Source organism: Carcharodon carcharias, chromosome 2 (assembly GCF_017639515.1).
Source record: "Carcharodon carcharias isolate sCarCar2 chromosome 2, sCarCar2.pri, whole genome shotgun sequence".
In the NCBI taxonomy this organism is placed as follows: domain Eukaryota; kingdom Metazoa; phylum Chordata; class Chondrichthyes; order Lamniformes; family Lamnidae; genus Carcharodon; species Carcharodon carcharias.
Window position 1 is genome coordinate 13326670 of NC_054468.1, and position 21659 is coordinate 13348328.

Below are 21659 nucleotides of genomic sequence, written 5' to 3' on the forward strand. Positions count from 1 at the left end.
TTTACAATAAAACGTACTTTCATACAGAAAATACAGGCAATGTAATCACAACAAATAAAATACGTGTTTATTCATTTGCAGAGAGAGAGAGACATGAATTGCTTAACCTTGGGAACTGGGCACACAAGCAAAGCAATTATTGTGTTATTTGTCACTCTGTAAATTTGTCAATGTTTGAGATGTGGGTCACACCCATGGCCTGGGGCTTAGGCTTGTTTTCATTGCAGGCAGAGGTTAAGGTTAAGAAAATATCTCTTCTCTTCCTTCAGTTTTTGTGGTTCCTCTGCTCCCTCTCACAACTCCATGCTCCTTTCTTTCATGTTTACAATTGAAAGTTTGCTTAATTGAGTGTCAGATAGTGAGAGATGTGATTCTGAGATTAATCGAGTGAAAGAGGCTTCTGTTCACAGGAAGGGAACACTGAATGCACATGAGCCTAGCTGAGTGGCTTTAAACTAAGGTAAGAATTTGTTTGAACAGAGTGGAAACACTGACTGTAAAGCATGAGAATTTATTTTAATGATGTCTTTTATGAGGTCTATGGGCAGGTTATTTCAGGATGACCAGTCTTGAACTGAATTTGAGGACATATAGGTTAGGGGGTGCAGCAAAGTAGCCAGGATACAGACCCTAGATTGTGCTGTATAGTGGGGCAAAAATTTTTAGCAGTGTATTTTTTATCAATTTCACATATAGACGATAACTGTGAAACGAATGTACCTATAATTATTGCAAATGTGACATCACACTGCTGTCACACATTCGGTCACTATTTATAAATAATACAATAATGTTCAGGCATTTTGTACTTTTCACCTACTGTCTGTACAGAGTCAGTGTTGGCCTCATTTTGCAAAAGCTTTGTGTTCTTTTCTCAATGCCTTCCTTTTCACTTGAAATGAAAAATACTGACTGGCATATTCAATATAATACAGATGCGTTTCCTGGTTGGTTGTAAGTATGGTAACTCCTTTTGAAGCTGGTTGTTAAAGCAGCAATTACACTTTCTCTGACCATTTTAATTTTACATTGAATTTCAAATCGTACATGTGCTCTGCTTTCATGATGCCATTCACTCCATTACACCATTATTGTTTATTGTGAGGGGAATTGAATACAATAGCAGGGAGGTTGTGCTCCAGTTATACAGGGCACTGGTGAGACCACATCTGGAGTATTGTGTATAGTATTTGTCTCCTTTATTTAAGGAAAGATGTAAATGCATTGGAAACAGTTCAGAGAAGGCTTACTATGTCAATACCTAGAATGGGTGGGTTGTCTTATGAGGAAAGGCTAGACAAGATAGGCTTGTACCCAAAACAAAAGCAAAAATACCTGGAAAAACTCAGCAGGTCTGACACCATCTGCGGAGAGGAACACAGTTAATGTTTCGAGTCCGTATGACTCTTCAACAGAACTAAGGAAAGATAGAAAACAGGTGAAATATAAACTGGTTTAAGGGGGGGAGGGGGGACAGGTAGAGCTGGATAGAGGGCCAGTGAATAGGTGGAGATAACCAAAAGATGTCATAGACAAAAGGACAAAGAGGTGTTGAAGCTGGTGATATTATCTAAGGAATGTGATAATAAAGGTACAGGTAGCCCTGGTGGGGGTAGGGTGGGGGGAAGGGATCGAAATAGGCTAAAAGGCAGAGATAAAACAATGGATGGAAATACATTTAAAAATAATGGAAATAGGTGGGAAAATAAAAATCTATATAAATATTTGGAAAAAAGGGGGATCGGAAAGCGGGTGGGGATGGAGGAGAGAGTTCATGATCTAAAGTTGTTAACTCAATATTCAGTCCAAAAGGCTGTAAAGTGTCTAGTCGGAAGATGAGGTGCTGTTTCTCCAGTTTGCGTTGAGCTTCACTGAAACAATGCAGCAGGCCAAGGACAGACATGTGGGCATGAGAGCATGGTGGAATGTTGAAATGGCAAGCGACAGGGAGGTTTGGGTCATGCTTGCGGACAGACCGAAAGTGTTCTGCAAAGCGGTCACCCAGTCTGCGTTTGGTGTCTCCAATATAGAGGAAACCGCATTGGGAGCAGCGAATGCAGTAGACTAATTTAAGGGAAGTGCAAGTGAAATGCTGCTTCACTTGAAAGGAGTGTTTGGGCCCTTGAACGGTGAGAAGGGGCAGGTATTACACCTTCTGTGGTTGCATGGGAAGGTGCCGTGGGAGGGGGTTGAGGTGTAGGGGGTGATGCTGGGGGGGTGAAGGGAAGATGTGTATGGTGGTGGCATCATGCTGGAGTTGGCGGAAATGGCGGAGGATGATCCTTTGAATGCGGAGGCTGGTGGGGTGATAAGTGAGGATAAGGGGGACCCTATCATGGTTCTGAGAGGGAGAGGAAGGTGTGAGGGCGGATGCGTGGGAGATGGGCCGGATACGGTTGAGGGCCCTGTCAACGACCGTGGGTGGAAAACCTCGGTTAAGGAAGAAGGAGGACATGTCAGAGGAACTGTTTTTGAAAGTGGCATCATCAGAACAGATGCAACGGAGGCGAAGGAACTGAGAGAATGGGATGGAGTCCTTACAGGAAGCGGGGTGTGAGGAGCTGTAGTCGAGGTAGCTGTGGGAGTCGGTAGGCTTGTAATGAATATTGGTGGACAGTCTATCATCAGAAATTGAGACAGAGAGGTCAAGGATGGGAAGGGAAGTGTCAGAGATGAACCATGTGAAAATGATGGAAGGGTGGAGATTGGAAGCAAAATTAATAAATTTTTCCAGGTCCAGACGAGAGCTTGAAGCAGCACCGAAGCAATCATTGATGTACCGGAGAAAGAGTTGATGGAGGGGGCCGGAGTAGGACTGGAACAAGGAATGTTCCACATACCCCATAAAGAGACAGGCATAGCTGGGGCCCATAGCCACACCTTTTATTTGGAGGAAGTGAGAGGAGTTTAAGGAGAAATTGTTCAGTGTAAGAACAAGTTCAGCCAGACGGAGGAGAGTAGTGGTGGATGGGGATTGGTTGGGCCTCTGTTTGAGGAAGAAATGGAGAGCGATCAGACCATCCTGGTGGGGGATGGAGGTGTAGAGGGATTGGACGTCTATGGTGAAGAGGAGGCGGTTGGGCCAGGGAACTGGAAATTGCTCATCTCCTGCGCATCTGCCGTCATACCTTCCTCTCCTTCCCAGAACCATGATAGGGTCCCCCTTGTCCTCACTTATCACCCCACCAGCCTCCGCATTCAAAGGATCATCCTCCACCATTTCTGCCAACTCCAGCATGATGCCACCAACAAACACATCTTCCCTTCACCTCCCCTGGCAGCATTCCACAGGGATCGTTCCCTTCGGGACACCCTGGTCCACTCTCCATCACCCCCTACACCTCAAACCCCTCCCACGACACCTTCCCATGCAACCGCAGAAGGTGTAACACCTGCCCTTTACTTACCCTTTCCTCACCGTCCAAGGGCCCAAACACTCCTTTCAAGTGAAGCAGCATTTCACTTGCACTTCCCTCAATTTAGTCTACTGCATTCGCTGCTCCCAATGCGGTTTCCTCTACGTTTGACCGACCAAACACAGACTGGGTGACCACTTTGCGGAACACCTTCGGTCTGTCCGCAAGCATGACCCAGACCTCCCTGTCGCTTACCATTTCAACACTCCACCCCGCTCTCATGCCCACATGTCCGTCCTTGGCCTGCTGCATTGTTTCAGTGAAGCTCAATGCAAACTGGAGGAACAGCACCTCATCTTCCGACTAGGCACTTTACAGCCTTCCGGACTGAATATTGAGTACAACAATTTTAGATCATGAACTCTCTCCTCCATCCCCACCCACTTTCCGATCCCCCTTTTTTCCAAATATTTATATAGATTTTTCTTTTCCCACCTATTTCCATTACTTTTAAATGTATTTCCATCCATTGTTTTATCTCTGCCTTTTAGCCTATTTCGATCCCTTCCCCCCACCCCACCCCCACTAGGGCTACCTGTACCTTTATTATCACATTCCTTAGATAATATCACCAGCTTCAACACCTCTTTGTCCTTTTGTCTATGACATCTTTTGGTTATCTCCACCTATCACTGGCCCTCTATCTAGCTCTACCTGTCCCACCCCCCCCCCTTAAACCAGTTTATATTTCACCTCTTTTCTATTTTTCCTTAGTTCTGTTGAAGAGTCATATGGATTCGAAACGTTAACTGTGCTCCTCTCAGCAAATGCTGTCAGACCTGCTGAGTTTTTCCAGGTATTTTTGTTTTTGCTTTGGATTTCCAGCATCTGCCGTTTTTTTGCTTTTATCTTAGGTTTGTATCCACTCGAGTTTAGAAGAGTAAGAGGCAAATTGGTTGAAACATATATGATCCAGAAGGGACTTTACAGTAAGCTAATTGAAACATTTTATTAATTTACACAGGTTAAAATATATTCACATGGCTGCAATTTACTATATTAACTTTTAACAAATTCCCAAACTAATTTCCATTAAGACAACAGCAACTCAAACACCAGACAAAGCATTTTCATCTTACGAATTCAAAATGAGGTTCTTTTCACTGTGGAGCCAGTTGGACCAGTTGGAAGCTTACAGCTGCCTTTTATTCTCTGCTCTGTACATCCAAAAACTGCTGAAGTTATACCCACCATCACCAATTGAATTCCAATTCTCATTGTCTCACCAGCCTCTTTGAATTTCACCTTTTAACAATGAAACCCCTTTCATAGTATCAATTTAATAATATAAACATATGGCTTAGTATCTGCTAGATAGGCATCAAGTTTTCACCCCACTTCTTGAATACTCTATTCAAAAAATGCAATGTACGCTATTTCTCTTCCATATCAAAACTAGTACCCATCAAATCACCCGGGCTAGCTGGCTTTAATCCAATTAAGACACACCCGCAGACTAAACCTCTATTTTAAAAGAAAAATATTTTCCAAAATATTACATACAGAATGTCATGAAGCTATTTAGGTATGATCTATGTTATAATTGATTGTGATTATAACAATAATAAAAGCTGTTGATATTTCCCTCTAACTTATTTATATTTAGACATTGAGCAAATCCCTTTATCCATGGTGATTTATGCAACACACTCTGTGTTGCACCTCTTTTATACATTAGATATATTCTAAAAGGAGAAATTAATAGAGTATTCAGGGTCGAGATTTGAGAACTGGGGACTCTTCTGGGGATATTGATTACCTCGGAGCCCAGTATCTCATCTGGGAACTGACCCTGGAAAACATGGACATATGGTCACCATAGGTTATTTCCAAAGAGAACAAATGACTTTTAAGTCTTCTCCTCTTCCTACAATCTATTATTGAGAAGCATTTGGAACCAAAAAGTGTTTGAGGTGATTTTTTTGAGTCAAAATCTTGGGAATTCTCTTCCTAACAGCATTGTGGGTGTACCTATTCCACATGGACTGCAGCAGTTCAAGAGGGCAGCTCACCACCACCTTCTCAAGGGCAATTAGGGATGAACAATAAATGCTGGCCTAGCCAACAATGCCCACATCCCATGAACGAATAAGTTAAACAAAACTTACAGGACTGTGAAGGGCGAATTTTATCAGGGCAAATTATTGGCAAGAGATATGAAAAAAATCAACGTGTGTCGATTAACAAAGCAGCTGAAGTAGAAAGAATTTAGCACTGCAGAATACACATTGTAGAATCAGATACAGCATAGGAGATAATTCAGCCCCTTTGTGCCAGGGGAATTTTGTCTTCCCCACTGGCACACCCACAACCTGTGGCAATTCACCGGTAGGAGGCAGAGGATTTATGCACTGGATCTCCACATCTACCTAGCTCATTGCAATTCTAAATGTCAAGCTGCAAGGTCACTTGCACAAACCCATTGTTGTTCTTTAAATATGCAGATTAGGCTTTGATGACATCAAATGCTGACTGCAATCTTAATTTGAGGCCTCAGTGTGAGGAGAGAGTCAGACCAATGGCTTCCCCTCCAAGTAAAAGCTCTCGGAGGTGGGGGGGGGGGGGGAGGTGGGGGGACGCAGGGGAGGCCAAAAGAGGTAATAAAATCATCTGGGACCACCCACTGCAGCTCACAAGGCTGCATTCCTGCTCAGGTGAAGAGAAGTAGAAGGAAGCTCAGGTGGAGGATAAATACTGTGAGCACAATGTAACTTGATGCATCCCATTCCCCAATCTTCCAATCATCCGTTACCAATCTCAAATTAATCTATTTGCCCCACCCCCTTTCCACAGCCCTGTACAAACCAAAAATAATCCTTCCACCCGATTGTCCTCATAGCACTGTATCAATTACAAATCAATTTCACTGCCCTGCTCTCTCCCCATAGCCCTGTATCAATCCCATACTAATCCCAATGCCCTGCTCTCTCTTCATCGCTCTGTATCAATTGTTAAGAACAATGGCCAGAACTTTTCCATCATCTGGCGGCCTCGGCAGGAGCAGGCAGAGGCGGTCAGGAAGCCAATCACCGCCCGCGACTGGCTCCACACTGCGATTTCACAGGGGCGGGCCAATTGAGGCCCACCCTGAGTGGATCGTGAGCGCTCAGCTCTACCCGTGCGGGTGGGGGGAGGAGGGAGAGCGGGCCTGACACGCAGTTAGTGCATGCGCGCTTCAATCTCCCTGAGGCAGCTCCATGCCTCAAGGAGATTGAAGCACTTTTTAAAAAAAATTAATAAAGACAGTAAAAATTTTATAAGACATGTCCCCTCATGTAACCCTGTCACATGAGATGGGACATGTTTTTAATTCCAAAATAAAGTTTTTATTTAATGTTTATTTGCTTTAGGAACCTCATCCCGCTCGTGGACGAGGCTTCCTAAAAAATGTAAAGGCCTCTTGGCCTTTTTGCCTGTCTGCCAAGCATAAGGCTGGACGGGCAGCATAGCTTTGATTTTAATTAGCTTGCTCGTGGCCTTAATAGGCCTTTCAATTATCGGCAAGCACGCGCCAGAGTCGGCTGCACACCTGCCCAACGAAATATCGCGCAAATGGACGATGATGTTGGGACGCACGCTCAACATCATCGCGCATCATTTCACGCTTGGGCATGTCAGGCGGGCACCTGCATGTCCAGCATAATATTCTGGCCAATGTAGAATTTTTAATTTGAAATATTTGTATTTGTTAAGTAAGATAAAAAGGGTTCCAGTTTCATTTAGGTTTTGTTTTGTTCGTGAACCTTAGTGCCGGGCAGTCTGGATAAACTCCTGACTAAAGCTCAGTTCGTTTGGATTTGTTTGTGTATATATATTTTTAATTAGGTTTTACAACTCCTGAAGTTAGAGATGGATTAAAAGTTTAGAAATGCTCGGGAAAATAAAAACACTAAGTTGAAAAAACTTCACTGTTACCTAGCAACAGTGGTCAAGTGACACAGACACAGAGAAAAGACAGCAGATAGTTCAGAGTGTGCCAGAGAGTAAAGACAAGGATTTTCAGCTTTCTGAACAAGGCTATTGGGACAGTAGTTGACTGAATAATCAGCTATAGAACTCAGTAAAGTGATCACTTAAGCTACTAGAAGACTGAGATTAGAGTGCGGTTTTTGGGTGTCTCAGGAAGAGATATGAGTTGGGTGAAAAACATCGAGTAAATGCTCAGGAATTCACCAGAATAAAACCATTTGCAACTGTCCCAGTCCCGACCAAGAAGCTTTTATGTGTCAAGCTAGTGGTAACTATTCACTGGTTTATGTGTCTGTAAAGATATCTTGGGGTAAAGGAATAGTGTGAATTTGAAGTGTCTTCTTGTATTTGCATTGAGATCTTTCCAGCCTTTCTGTTGGTGTAATATAGTTTAATTTTTCTTGTTTAATAAATATTTTATTCTTTGTGTTAAGAGTTCATCGGCAGACTCTTGTGAATTTGTTCAATAACTTTCCTCCACAGTTTCCAAAAAAAAAGTTAGGATCTATCAAGCCAGGTTTCACTCTTTAGGATCTGACTTGTCCAGTATTATCATCAGTTGGGAAAGTAACATGATCCCAAAGTAATCCCACAGCCCTGCTCTTGCCCCATGGCCCTGGCTCAATCCCAAACTAATCTCACTGCTCCAGCCTCTCCCCATAGCCCTGTAACTTGCTCTGCTTCAAATATTTAGCTTTCAGAGAGCACTGTCAGAGATGCCGACTTTTGAGTGAATCATTAAACCCAGGCCCTGTCTGCCCTCTCGGGTAGATGGAAAAGGTCCCCCAGCTGCTATTCAAAGAAGAGTTCTCCCAGGCAGTCTGACCAATAATTATCCCGCAATCAACATATAATAACAGATTTTGTGACAGAGTAATGCCCGGTACCATTTCCAAGCCAAGAGCAGCACAGTGCAACACTGAATCTGTACAAAGGATCAGATATGAAAGGATTTAGCCATCTTCTGTAACATTTGTGTCAGATAGAACAGAGGCTGGTTTGGGGGGAGGGCAAGGGAATATTTTTGCCGTGATACATCCTGGCAGGTCAGTAACTTTCCATTTTAAGTGAAGAATTAGGATGTAAGGTTGCCACCCCTCCAAAATTGCCACAGAGTCTTCAGAAATACTACAACAGCAACAATTTATATTTATATAGTGCCTTTAACTAATAAAGCATCCCACAGTACTTCACAAAAGTGTTAACAAACAGATGGGACCACATAAGGAGATATTAGGATTGATAACTAAAAGCTTGGCCGAAGAAGTAGGTTTTAAAGAGTGTCTTAGAGGAGGAGAGAGAAGTCAAGAGGTTTAGGGAGGGAATTCCAGAGCTTATGAGTTTTAAGCAGTTGAAGGCACAGCCGCCAATGGTGGAGCAATTTAAAACAGTTCTGCTCAAGAGACCACATTTGGGGGACCACAGCCACAGATATCTCAGATGGTTGTAGGACTCGTTGAGATGATACAGAAAGGCATGGAGGGATTTGAAAACAAAGGTAAGAATTTTAAAATTGGGGCATTGCTTAACTGGGAGCCAGCGACATTTTACTATGTTAAAGGCATTATATAAATGCAAGTAGTTGTTGTTGCCGAACTTGCTGGGATACTGGTTGACCTGTCATGTGATTATGAGTTATGCACCTTGAACAGGATGTGGGCCTTAATTCATGCCAGAAGTTGGAAACTGTTTACTACAGAAGCAGCAGTTGGCATTGCAAATATTAATTATGGAAACTGATTAACATTAGAATAGTGTGAGTGACTTTTTCTATTATCCCATTTTAGAATGATTGTTGCACCAAATCTGGAGCAGGTTGCTGTGGTGATTTTGTGGGTCTGGTTTCTGTTGAGTCATCCTTTGAACTACATCACTGCAATGTCTGAGACAATCTGAGACTTAGGATCTAGGCTACTGCTTTAGTTTGAACAAATACAAGTTCATTTTTGCATTTTTTGGGATTTGAAAGGTTTTTATTTCGCTGGTATTTTAATTTCACAGTTGTTCTGTTTGTTAAGTGTGTCACCGGACGTGTTATGTGGTCTGAATAAGTCACATTTCATTTTTATTAGGCTTGTGGTGGAATCGGGCCCAGATTTACACCAAGTGCGGTAGCAGGTGTGTAAAACGACGTTTTACCCACGGGTTGCAATGGCGGCTTCTCAAGCCGTACCTTCCCAAGCCCACCGCATTACTCATGCATTTCTGGGAAACACACCGTTTCTACAGTGGGCAGGCTCTCATCACCTGAGAGTCACACCATCACCTCGCTACTTCATCACGCCGGTCACCATATTTAAAGTGCAGCCACGCACACACCTCTCAGTGCTTCCAGCCCACAACTGCTGCACAGAAGACATGGCCCCAAAACGCAAGAGGACTGCAGGCCCCAGGTTTAACGACGTGTCCCTCGAGCGCCTTTTGAAAGCAGCGGAGGCCCGCCGTGATGTCCTCTACCCCCACTCTGGCCACAGGATGGGCAGCAACATCACTAATCCGGCTTGGGGGGTGATGGCAGCAGTAGTCAGTGTCAACGCCCTGCAAAAGAGTCAGCCACCCAATACCACAAGAGGAAGAATGATCTCCTCCATTTGAGCAGAGTAAGTCATTCTTCTCATCACTCTCAACTCTCACACTCTCAAATCCATCACGCATCCACAGAGCCCTCACTCACTGCCAGTTCAAGGGACATCACCATTTACTCTCTCACATACACCGTCATTGACCTCATCCCATCCACGGGACCACTCACCATCCACACATGTCAGGCATACTTATCATCTGGCCTGGCAGGCATCTTGCATACACTCTCTCCATCTCTATCCATGCAGGACAAGCTGGCACACAACAACAGGGAGAGGTCGCAGACTGGCAGAGGAATGCCTGAAATCAAGGTCCTCACAGACTTTGAATACAGAGCCATCCAGCCGGCCGGCAAGGATCTGGACCAGTTCTGTGCTGATGGCGAGGTCGATGATGCTTTATCAAGTGAGGGTCCAGCAGTGCAACATCCATCAGATAACCATGATGTGAGTGATGTGTCCTGTTTCACAGGCAACTGTCATGCACTAATCATCTCTCCCTGCTTTCAGAGGCACGTCTGGGAAACTGCCAAGAGAGTCCTTGACCTAAGGCCTCCAATCAAGCCCAAGGGAAGCTCAGAAGAGGAATCTGCTGAAACCCTCCCTGAAGTCCTGTCACAGCGCTCACCTACACGCTCCACCAGTGCAGAGACACGTAGCTTGGTGGGAACTAGCTTTAGAGTAGCCTCGGGAACACAATCTGGTGAGAACATCGCACTGTCTGATCCACAGCAGGTGCAGTAGGGACTTCCCAGGACTGCTGGAAGCCAGAAATTTACTGAGTCCAAGTCAGATGACAAGATCTGGACTCGTCATGTCACAGTTGCTGGAGCTGCAATGGCAAGCTCAGAAACATCAGGAAGGGAGATCACTGCACTCCTCAGATTGCAAGGCATGATGGAGGAGTCCATCCACCTTCAGGCTGAGGTGATAGTGCCGGCATGCCAACATAACGAAGTCAACATTGGTAGGATGGTGGCTGCCATGGAGACCTTGGTCCAGGACATCGCTCCTGCACTGCTGCTAGGGTGGAACTCCATCGCTGACGCCATAGTTGGCCTCCAACAGTGTACGCAAGAGGTGTGTAGGGCAGCCTGGGGGATCAGCAGGTGTACACCCTGGGGCCATCCATCCAGATGACTCCGGGAGTGTCCGGCCCATCTAATCCCCTCTTCCTGTGACCTCAGTAGCTCCAGTTCCACAGGCTGAGGAGAGTGTCACTGCCATGTAGCAGGACCCCAAAAGCAGGCTGGGGTCCTCCAGGTCTCAGCCCTCTAGAGGACGCCCACCAAGGTCATCAGAGACAGGGTGTGGTAGTCAGCAGGCTGCTTCCAACTACACTGTGGATATCTGGGGAGCGCTATGACGTAGCGGCAAGGTTAGGATGGTAAAGAAAATATAACTCTTTTGAGTTCACCAAGTACACTAAATTAACAAAATTAGGGACAAAGTAAAAGGTAGCCCCTTAAAGGGAAACTACAAAAACAAAGACAAAATTTAAAGAAACTTGCAAACGTTAAATCAAAATGTGATTAACAGGGTCCTGTGGTGCCCACCGAGCACAGAAGGCCTCGACTGTGCTGGTGGACACCGCGTGCTCCCTCTCCAGGGACACATGGCCGTGAACATAGCCACGGAAGAGGAGCAGACAGTCGGGTCAGATGACCCACTTGATTGCCTGCTGCCTGGACCTACTAATGGCCAACTTGGCCAGGCCCAGGAGCAGGTTCACGAGGAGGCCCTCCTCCCTCCTGCCTGCACACCCCCCCCCACCCCCCGCAATGGGTGCCAATAGATCAGGAGCATGGGACTGAATTGCAAACAAAACAGCAGTAAAAGATTTTTAAAATAATTGAAAAGGGAGTGCAGTCCACAACACCCTATATATACATGGTCCACGGACTCCACAAGACCGCAAAAGACGCAGGTATCTTGGGAGTCTGTGAACCGACACAACCTATGATTGTATGGGACTGCTGCATGCAACACCCTCCATCCCAGGTCCGCAATGGAAAGTGGAAGGACACCTCCATAGAGGCCCCCCCACTGGGAACCTCCGCCGTCGAATGGCAACAAGGCACGCCAGTGCGTATCCGGGAGCTGGTTGAGGGCAAGGAAGCGAAAGGTGTGCAGCAGCGTCCCATACAAGAAAACCCTCTGTGCTGTGCTGACAGGCACGGAGGGCATTTCCATGAGGCCACTCAGGTTGCGGGGCACCGGCTCCTGAGGGAGGGTTCGGGGCTTGGGGCCAATGTGCAATTCCATCCGTACGCTCAGACGGAAGACCACTGCGCACCTGTGCCACATCGAGTCCCAGTGTGACATCGAGGCCGAACACGACCATCCTAAGGTCTCGGCTGTGAGCCAGATATCCACAGATGCGCAATGTGGTAGCATCCAGCCCATTCCTCCGCCGCCCAGCAAATCCCCGATCCTGGTCACCCCGACAGCCACTGTCCTCCTCTCCGCCAGCCACTGAAAAGGACGGAGGGGCAGATTCCTGAGCAGTGGCTCTCTGACAATAGCCGCTACTCCTGACGGCGGAGAACTACGTCTCGAGGCGACCATGTTCCGGACTTTGATCAGGTCCTGGTAAAAGACAGGCCACAAGGAGCCACAAAGGCCCCTCCAGTCTACAAACAGCAGCTGCATATCATAATTCAGGCCATGCAGCTGGCAGAAAAAATCCATCGCCAGAACACACTATCTCGGAGGGGGCTCAATGTAAAGGTATCGCTGCAGGGTCTGAAGGTGGAAAGTTGCCTCCTGGGTGCGTAGGCACACCAGCGCCTGACCGCCCTCCCTAAGCAGGAGACTCAGAACCTCAGCAGTGACCCAGCGCAGCCTTTTGTCCCAGAAGAAGGCGACGAGCATTCTCTGGATTTTTGTGACAAATTCCGGCGGAGGGGTCAAAGTGACCAGCCGGTACCACAACATGGCGGCAATCAGCTGGTTTATGGCCAGAACTGGACCCCGGTAAAGCAGCACTCGGAGCAGTCCTGTCCAGCGCCGCAGGCGAGCGGTGACTTTGGCCTCCAGCTCCTGCCTGTTCGCCGGCCAGGATTCCTCAGCAGGGCAGAGGAGGACCCCCCAGGTAGAGGAGGCTGGTCCTGCTCCAGGTGAAAGGCCTGAGCTCCTCTGGTAGGGGATCCATTTGCCACGGACCGACCAGGAGTCCAGAACACTTGCCCCAGTTGATCCTGGACGTGGCAGAGTAGACCTCCTGGCACACGCACATCCTCTGCAGGTCAGCTGGGTCGGTGAACATGAGGAGCACGTCATTGGCGTAATCCGAGAGGACCATCCTGATGCCCGGCCTGCACAGAGCCAATCCTGACAACCTCCTCTGCAAGAGGTGCAGGAAAGGACCCACACAGATAGAATACAATTGGCCAGACGGGGGGCAGCTCTGACGCACCCCTCTCCCAAAGCAAAGGGACGGTGCCAAGGCGAGAAGACATTGCCCTGGCAAAGATCTTGTAATCTGGGCTGAGGAGGGAGACCGGGCGCCAGTTCTTAAGTTGGTGGAGATTCCCCTTCTTAGGCAGCAGGGCAATGACCACCCTGCGCCACGAAAGGGGCATCTCCCCAGTTGCAATACTCTCCCCCAGGACCCTCGCGTAGTCGTTTCCCAGGACATCCCAGAACGCCCTGAAGAACTCCACGGTCAGCCCGTCCAGCCTCTGGGACTTGCCCCTGGAGAGGCTGTAGAGCGCCCCGGTCAGCTCACCCAGACCTATAGGGGAGTCAAGATTTCTGGCGCCCTCCGGGCCGACCTGAGGCAGGTCCTCCCACAAAACTCTGAGCATCCTCGCTGGGCGGATCCAGAGAGAACAGGGCAGGGTAATAGTCTCGGGTAGTGGTCCTGATGCCCTCCGGGTCCAAGATGAGGGTTGTCGGCCAGTAGCATAAGGAGCTGCTGACAGATCCAGTGCTTTTTTTTCCAGTGAGTAGAAGAAGGGGGAGCCGCGGTCCAGATCCCGGAGGAACTGGATTCGCGACCTCACAAACCATCGCGGGATCCAACTAGTTGCAGGTCCCGTAGCGCGCCCTTCCTCTCATCGTACACCGACCACAGGGCCGGGTCCGCGTCGGGCTGACGGAGATGTGCCTCCAGGTTGAGCACCTCCTTCTCCAACTCCTCGACCCTGGACTTCCGCCTCTTTGTCGACCCCCTCACATACTCCTGACAGAAGACGCAGACATGAGCCTTGCCCATGTCCCACCATAGCCTCAAGGAGGGGAAGCCTCCCCGCTTCCTTCTCCAGCCGGCCCAGAAACGACGGAACAAGTCCAGGAACCGCTCGTCCTCCAGCAGCAGGTTGTTAAAGTGCCAGTACGCGGACCCCGTCCGAACGCAGAACGGAGCAAGCTCCGCCCACACCAGACGGTGATCCGTGCACGGAACCTGCTGCACAGAAGCTGATGGAACACAGGACATGAATGCCTTGGAAATGTAAATTCGGTCAAATCTGTATGTTCCGACTCCAGGTGACACAAAAGCGAAAACCCTGGAATCAGGATGGAGATGTCGCCAGACGCCCACCAAGTCGAAGGACCCAACCAGGTCCCGCAACTTACTCTCACCTAGCGAGCGGTGCTGGGCACCGTGATGGTCCCGGGCCTTGAGCACAGTCGAAATCCCCCCTCCCCCCGAGGATGATGCACCCACCCGTGTCGCTGGAGCCAAGATGAGTGGACACTTCCACAAAGAAGCTCGCTTGCTGCTGCGCGCCCAGGGGAGCGTACACATTCACAAAGTGAAGCGCCGTGTCCCCTAGGCGCACAATGAAGTGCAGCAACTGGCCTGGCACCGGCTCCTTGACCCCCCAAAATCTCAAAACCTCAACAAACAGCTTATCGTGATCTCACCTATGGCTGCATTGTTGCAAAGACAATTAGTAGCAGCACAGGAGATGATGGGATAAAGATAAAAAGTGTTGGAAATACTCAGCAAGTCTGGCAGCATCTGCGGAAAAACTAGAGTTAGGCCCAGAGAGGTTCTCTGTCATGGCAAAAATCCGGGAAACGGCTAAAATTTCTAAGTCCCACTCCCCAACGCAGCATGTGCTATTTTCTTACGGGTGAAAGTGAAGATGGACCGGGGTTCGGCATGTGCAGATTATGGAGGCAGCTGGACATTTAAATCATCGATTGCCTCCACTGAAATGCGATTTTGGTAGGCCAGGAGTGTGAAACCCAGAGTGTGCTGAATAGACCAGGTAAGAGGAGGTCTGAAATTGATCGATTCGTTGGAATATGATCCCCTTTTGGATATGATCCCGAGACACCTTTAGGAGAGGTAAGGAACCCTTTGGGATTGTTAAAAGTGAACATGATTATGCACTTTTAATGTACAAACTCATTGGAACTGTCAAGCTATCAAAGAACTGTCTAGCTGTCAAGGAACTGTCAAAGCTTTTATGGAACAGTGAAAGGATACTAAATGAGTTGGCATTAAGAGGGTAAGGGCAAAGGGTGGTGGGTGGCAGACATGGGCTGGCATGAGTTGGCACTGTTGACATAGGGGCTATAAAGGCCCATGGGGATGTAGGGGGTATAGGGGATATGAAGGGCTATGGGAGTCAGTAGAGTAGCATGATTTGGCATAGGGGTATGAGGGGCATAGGGGGTGGGTAGATGGGCATGTTTGGCACAGGGGAAATGAGGGGCCAGGGAGGTGAGTAGAGAGAGGGGCATGGGTTGGCATGGGGGTATGAGGGGCCTTATGGGGGAAATGAGGTGGCATAGGTTGACAAGAATGGGGCATGGGGAGTGTGTGGGGGGGGGATGAGGGGTGAGAGCTGGAGGATTGTGGTCTTGTTTTATTCAGTTTTCTTCAATTTGTTTCAACATGGTGCAAGAGCACAGAGACGGGCCTTCTGCCCAGTCCGCCTCCGCACCCAGCAACCTCCACACTTGTTATGGGGGCAATGAGCCTGACTTCCAATCCAGCGCTGCCCCCACCGGGATGAAAATCGGACTTGCAGGCAGCCGTTTTCAAAGGTGGGCTTCGCAGACCCAGGAAATTTCTCGTCTCCACGCACCTGACTCGGGACCGAAAGCCTGGGCCTTAATGCTTTGGAGCCTGATCCAATTTATTTGGAACAGATTTATCTGCTGCAATGAGGAATCATAGGGCAGGGTTTTCAGCTTGGCCCGCAGGCGAGCGTCCCAACGTCATTGCGCACATGCACAGTATTTCGATTGGTGGGCCCGCACAATAGTCGGCAGCCTGCCCACCAAAAATTAAGAGGGCTATTAGGCCCACTAATCAATTAATTAATTTGAATTTTTCGCTGCCCGTGCAACATAAAAATAATAAAAAAAGAAAATCCTGGGCCTGGCCAAGTTGGCCATTAACAGGTCCAGGCAGCGGGCGATCGACGGGGGAGTCCCGCCCGATTATTTGTCCCTCTTCCGCGGCTACGTTCGCTGCCGGATATCCCTGGAGAGGGAGCATGCGGTGTCTGCTGGCACGCTCGAGGCCTTCCGTGCCCGGTGGGCACTGCAGGGACTGGGGTGTTTTGTTGACCCCTTTAATCACATTTTGATTTAAAGTTTGTAAGGTTCCTTTAAATTTTGTTCTTGGTTTTACAGCTGACCTGAATTAGGGGCTGTGCCTGATTTATCCCAATTTTGTTGATTTGGTTTAATTGGTTTCACTTAAAAGATTATTACAGTTGGCGGGAAGGTGAATAGGCCAGGCAGCCTCTGCATTATTTGCGAAACCTCACCCACGGGCACAATAAGCCTTCCAACAGTGAATAAAAAGATTAAAAAATTTTTAAACTCGTTTTTTTTAACATGCCCCCTTCATGTGGGGGATATGTTTCCCTTACTTTTCAAATCTTAGTTTTTAATTTTTAAATCCTTCAGCTCCCTGAGGCAGCTCTGTGTCTCCAGGGAGCTTTCAATGAGCAATGACCACCCCCCCCCCGCCCCCCCAACACGCATGCGCAAACTTCAGCTCCTGCAGTTCCCCTCCCGCCCCCACCCCCACCCCAGCAGTGCTGTGGCGCTCAGGGCGCTTTTCAATCTGACTGGCCGTTAGTTGGCCAGCTAACGTGAAATCGTGGTCTGGGCCCAATCGTGGTCTGGGCCCGATCGCGGGCAGCAGTTTGTTGCGCGGCCACTCCCAGGCCTGCCCGACGAGGGAACAACCCTCCCCATAGACTCAAAACATTAACTCTGTTCCTCTCTCCACAGATGCTGCCAGACCTGCTGAGTATTTCCACACTTTCTGTGTTTATCTCAGATTTCCAGCATCTGCAGTATTTGCTTTTATTACAGGAAATGCTGGGTTGAGTGTTGAACATAAAGAATAGGCTTACATTTTATTTCGTGTCTTTCACAATAACTGCACATCCCAAGTGCTTTACAGCCAATAAGATAATTTTTGAAGTGTAGCTGCGGTTGTAATATAGGAACAGTGCACACAGCAAGAGCTCACAAACAACAATGAGATAATGACAAGATTGCCTATTTAGATATTTGTTGAGGCATCAATATTGGCCCAGGACATTGGGGACAACTCCCCTGCTCCTCTTTGAATAGTGACATGGAAATCTTGTACGTCTACCTGAGAGGGCAGGAGGAGGCATTGGTTTAGTATCTTGTAGTAATTGTAGCTTCAAGGGATGTAGTGACTGTAGCTTTAAGACTTATTGTGTTGTATAGTATCACCTGACAGTGCGAACAAATCAGCTGTAAGCACGGGAAACCTTAGAGTGGGATTCCTACTTATAGTTGTGGAGCTTGATGGAAGCATATAAATGCTGCTGCAGTCTATAAATAAAGTTCAATGTTTCTAATGAGAAATTTGTCTGGAAAATCAAGTCCATAACAAACTGGTGACAAGGCTAAATTGGGTCCGGCATTGTCCCTCGCCCAGTGACTGTGAGAATCTTGTTTTAAACAGAAGAAAAGGAAGATATACTCACCAGGTATGCTGCAGAGTTCAAACAGAGAAAAACAGAAGCGCTGTCATTTTAAGTTTAAAAAAAGGACCCTGATCCAAATGGCTGAGAAATCTCTCGGAGCACTGCCAACATTTAAAAAAACAGGACCTGCAGAGGCAAAAATAAAAAGGGACAAAAAAGCTGTACTTTTGTTATAAAATGGGCGGCAGCCCTGCAGGCTCAGTAGGTTAGAGAAGCTGGAACACAGCTGCAAGTAAAGGAAGGTTTAAAAACAACCAGAAGTGCACAGTAAGGAAATAAAGACTGCAGAGTTAAAAAAAGATAAATGTTTGCTGTAGAGTTGACAGTTTAAAAAAAAAAGGGCAATCTGAGCAGAAAGCAGTGTTGAAGCTTTAAGTTTTAAAAAAACCCCGATGTTTTCAATTTAAAAATGAGGCTGCTGGGTCTCCCAAAGTCTGGGACGTCCAACATCAAAAGGACTTAGAGTTAGCAAAAGAAAGAAAATACCCGGCAGAATCGACCAGAAAGAGAAGAATTTGCTGCTCTGTTTTATCAGACAGGACTGAAGTTTTATAAAGTTAAATGAAAGCTGGTGAGCCCGCCAAAACACAAAAAAAACACGGGAAACTCAAAAACACAGCACAGAAAAGCTGGTAGCTGCAAAGACAGCCCAAGTTTAAAAAAAAAAGGTGGCTGCTCTTAATGTGGGAATACATTTAAAGTGGTAAATACAAGAAAAAATGGCTATGGATAGAAAGTTAAAAGAAATCGCAAATGGAGGGCAACTCTCAAAACAGGCCCATTGACAACAAGAGACCCCCAGAGAGGGGGAAACTCTGCAGAAGCCAACGAGAGACCCCAGAGAGCAGGCAGCTCCGCCAAAGGCAATAGGAGATTTCAGAGGGAGATCAACAAGAAAATAAACAGTTGAAAGAACACTTGATTGTCCTTCAAGATCAAATGCAAAAGGAATGTGTCACCATTCAGCAACATTTTTTTATTCATTCACGGGATGTGGGCTTCCCTGGCTGGGCCAGCATTTATTGCCCATCCCTAGTTGCCCTTGAGAAGGTGGTGATGAGCTGCCTTCTTAAACCGCTGCAGTCCATGTGGTGTAGGTACACCCACCGTGCTGTTAGGGAGAGAGTTCCAGGATTTGACCCAACGACAGTGAAGGAACGGCGATATATTTCCAAATCAGGATGGTGAGTGACTTGGAGGGGACCTTCCAGGTGGTGATGTTCCCATCTATCTGCTGCCCTTGTCCTTCTCGATGGGATTGGTCGTGGGTTTGGAAGGTGCTGTCAAAGAAGCCTTGGTGAATTCCTGCAGTGCATCTTGTAGATGGTACACACTGCTGCTACTGTGCAAAGGTGGTGGGGGGAGTGTATATTTGTAGATGTGATGCCAATCAAGAGGGCTGCTTAGTCCTGGATGATGTCAAGCTTCTTCAGTGTTGTGGGAACTGCACTCATCCAGGCAAGTGCAGAGTATTTCATCACATTCCTGACTTGTGCTTGTAGATGGTGGACAGGCTTTGGGGAATCAGGAGGTGAGTTACTTGTCACATGATTCATAGCCTCTGACCTCCTCTTGTAGCGACAATATTTATATAGCTAATCCAGTTCAGTTTCCGGTCAATGTTAACCCCCAGGATGTTGATAGTGGGGGATTCAGTGATGGTAATGCCATTGAACATCAAGGGGTAATGGTTGGATTCTCTCTTGCTGGAGATGGTCATTGCCTGACACTTGTGTGACGTGAATGTTACTTGCCACTTGTTAGCACAAGCCTGGATATTGCCCAGGTCTGGCTGCATTTGGACATGGACTGCTTCGGTATTTGAGGAGTCGCGAATGGTGCTGAACATTGTGCAATCATCAGCGAACATCCCCACTTCTGGCCTTATGATGGAAGGAAGGTCATTGACGAAGCAGCTGAAGATGGTTGGGCTAAGGACACTACCCTGAGGAACTCCTGCAGTGATGTCCTGGAGCTGAGGTGACTGATCTCCAACAGCCACAACCATCTTCCTTTGTGCTAGGTATGACTCTAAGCAGCGGAGAGTTTTCCCCGATTCCCATTGACTGCAGTTTTGCTAGGGCTCCTTGATGCCACATTATGTCAAATGCTTCCTTGATGTCAAGGGCAGTCACTCTCATCTCACCTCCGGAGTGCAGCTCTTTTGTCCATGTTTACACAAAATCTGTAATGAGGTCAGGAGCTGAGTGGCCCTGGCGGAAATCAAACTGGACGTCAGTGAGCAGGCTATTGCTAAGCAAGTGCCGCTTGATAGCACTGTTGCTGACCCCTTCCATTACTTTACTGATAATGGAGAGTAGGCAATGGGGCGGTAATTGACCAGGTTGGATTTGTTCTGCCTTTTGTGTACAGAACATACTTGGGCAATTTTCCACATAGCTGGGTAGATGCCAGTGTGGTAGCTGTACTGGAACTGGTCTGTTTTGAATAGTGACATAGAATCTTGTACGTCTACCTGAAAGGGCAGGTGGAGGCTTCGGTTTAGTGTCTTGTAGTGATTGTAGCTTCAAGGAATGTAGTGACTGTAGCTTTAAGATTTATTGAGTTGTATAGTATCACGTGACAGTATGAACGAATCAGCTCTAAGCACGGGGAACCTTAGAGTGGGAGCTCTTCTAGTTGTGGAGCTTGATGGAAGCATGTAACTACTGCTGCAGCCTGTAAATAAAGTTCAACGTTTCTAATGAGAAACTTGTCTGGAAAATCAAGTCCATAACACATCTCATGCAAAAGACACACCTCTGATAGTGCAGCACTCCATCAGTACTGCACCAGAAGCATCAAACTAGATTTTGTAAAAAACAAAAACAGAATTACCTGGAAAAACTCAGCAGGTCTGGCAGCATCAGCGGAGAAGAAAAGAGTTGACGTTTCGAGTCCTCATGACCCTTCGACAGAACTAGATTTTGTGTTCAAGTCTCTCGACTGGATCTTACGTGACCTTCTTGATGTGTTCCAAGAGAGTGACGATTTCATATTAATTCCTTTCATCACGGAATTATTAATCACTGGTTGTGATATTGCTTTATTTAACTAAAGAAGGAGCAACTCTGAGCTATCAAGACACTACAATGCACAGGAATATATAACTTTAAAATCTTCTTTTGTACTTGCAGCTCTCCACCCAGGAGAGTCTGATTTCAACTGTAATAGTTTTTACCAGAATACATATGAATTTTATTTATTTATTGTAGGTACATCTGTTGCTAGGGGGTGCTGGAACCTTGCTTAATTACAGACAAGAAAGTTTTGCTTTCATTGGTTAATAGATGAAAATTTGCTGTTAATCAACCAATGATATGAGTGCTAAGAAGCTGAAGGGAGGAGATTCTGTGTTTTCCTATAAACAAGATCCGAATGTAGGCAAGACAATGTGGAAGGTCAGTACAAATTGTTTACAACAAATAAGACAACATCCTAGCTCTATTTACCTTTGCTGAGTGATTTTTTTTTCAATCATGGGGATTTTACAAAGGTTTCAGCATGGGCGAATGAGCACAGCAAATAACTGGTGTCAGGTGTTTAGCTTCTGTTAGGACAGATGTTTACCAGATACAAATCTTGTGTTTGTGTGTTCATGTTGGAGGAAGTAAAATCTTAGCGATCCAGTGGATGACAATTCATGTTTTGCCCACAGTTTCTGACTGGACTGATTAAAATCAATTTCATTTTACTAAAGGAATCTGCTGATCTGAGCAGAGATGAAATTATAATAAAAGTTTTTGAGA

At 46.9% G+C, this 21659-nt stretch overlaps 1 protein-coding gene across 5 annotated transcripts in view; it reads left to right on the forward strand.

The window, feature by feature from the left end:
• Window positions 1–239: 239 nt before the first annotated feature.
• gpr160 (G protein-coupled receptor 160) overlaps window positions 240–21659 on the forward strand; it is a 33037-nt gene continuing 11617 nt past the window's right edge. For 3 of the 5 annotated variants that reach the window (XM_041208214.1, XM_041208223.1, XM_041208232.1), the window contains exon 1: window positions 240–460. The gene's annotated coding sequence lies outside the window, so the exon portion shown is untranslated. Of the gene's footprint in view, window positions 461–4291; window positions 4346–21180; window positions 21312–21659 lie in introns of those variants that run through there. The other 2 variants (XM_041208242.1, XM_041208252.1) reach the window with 2 other exon arrangements.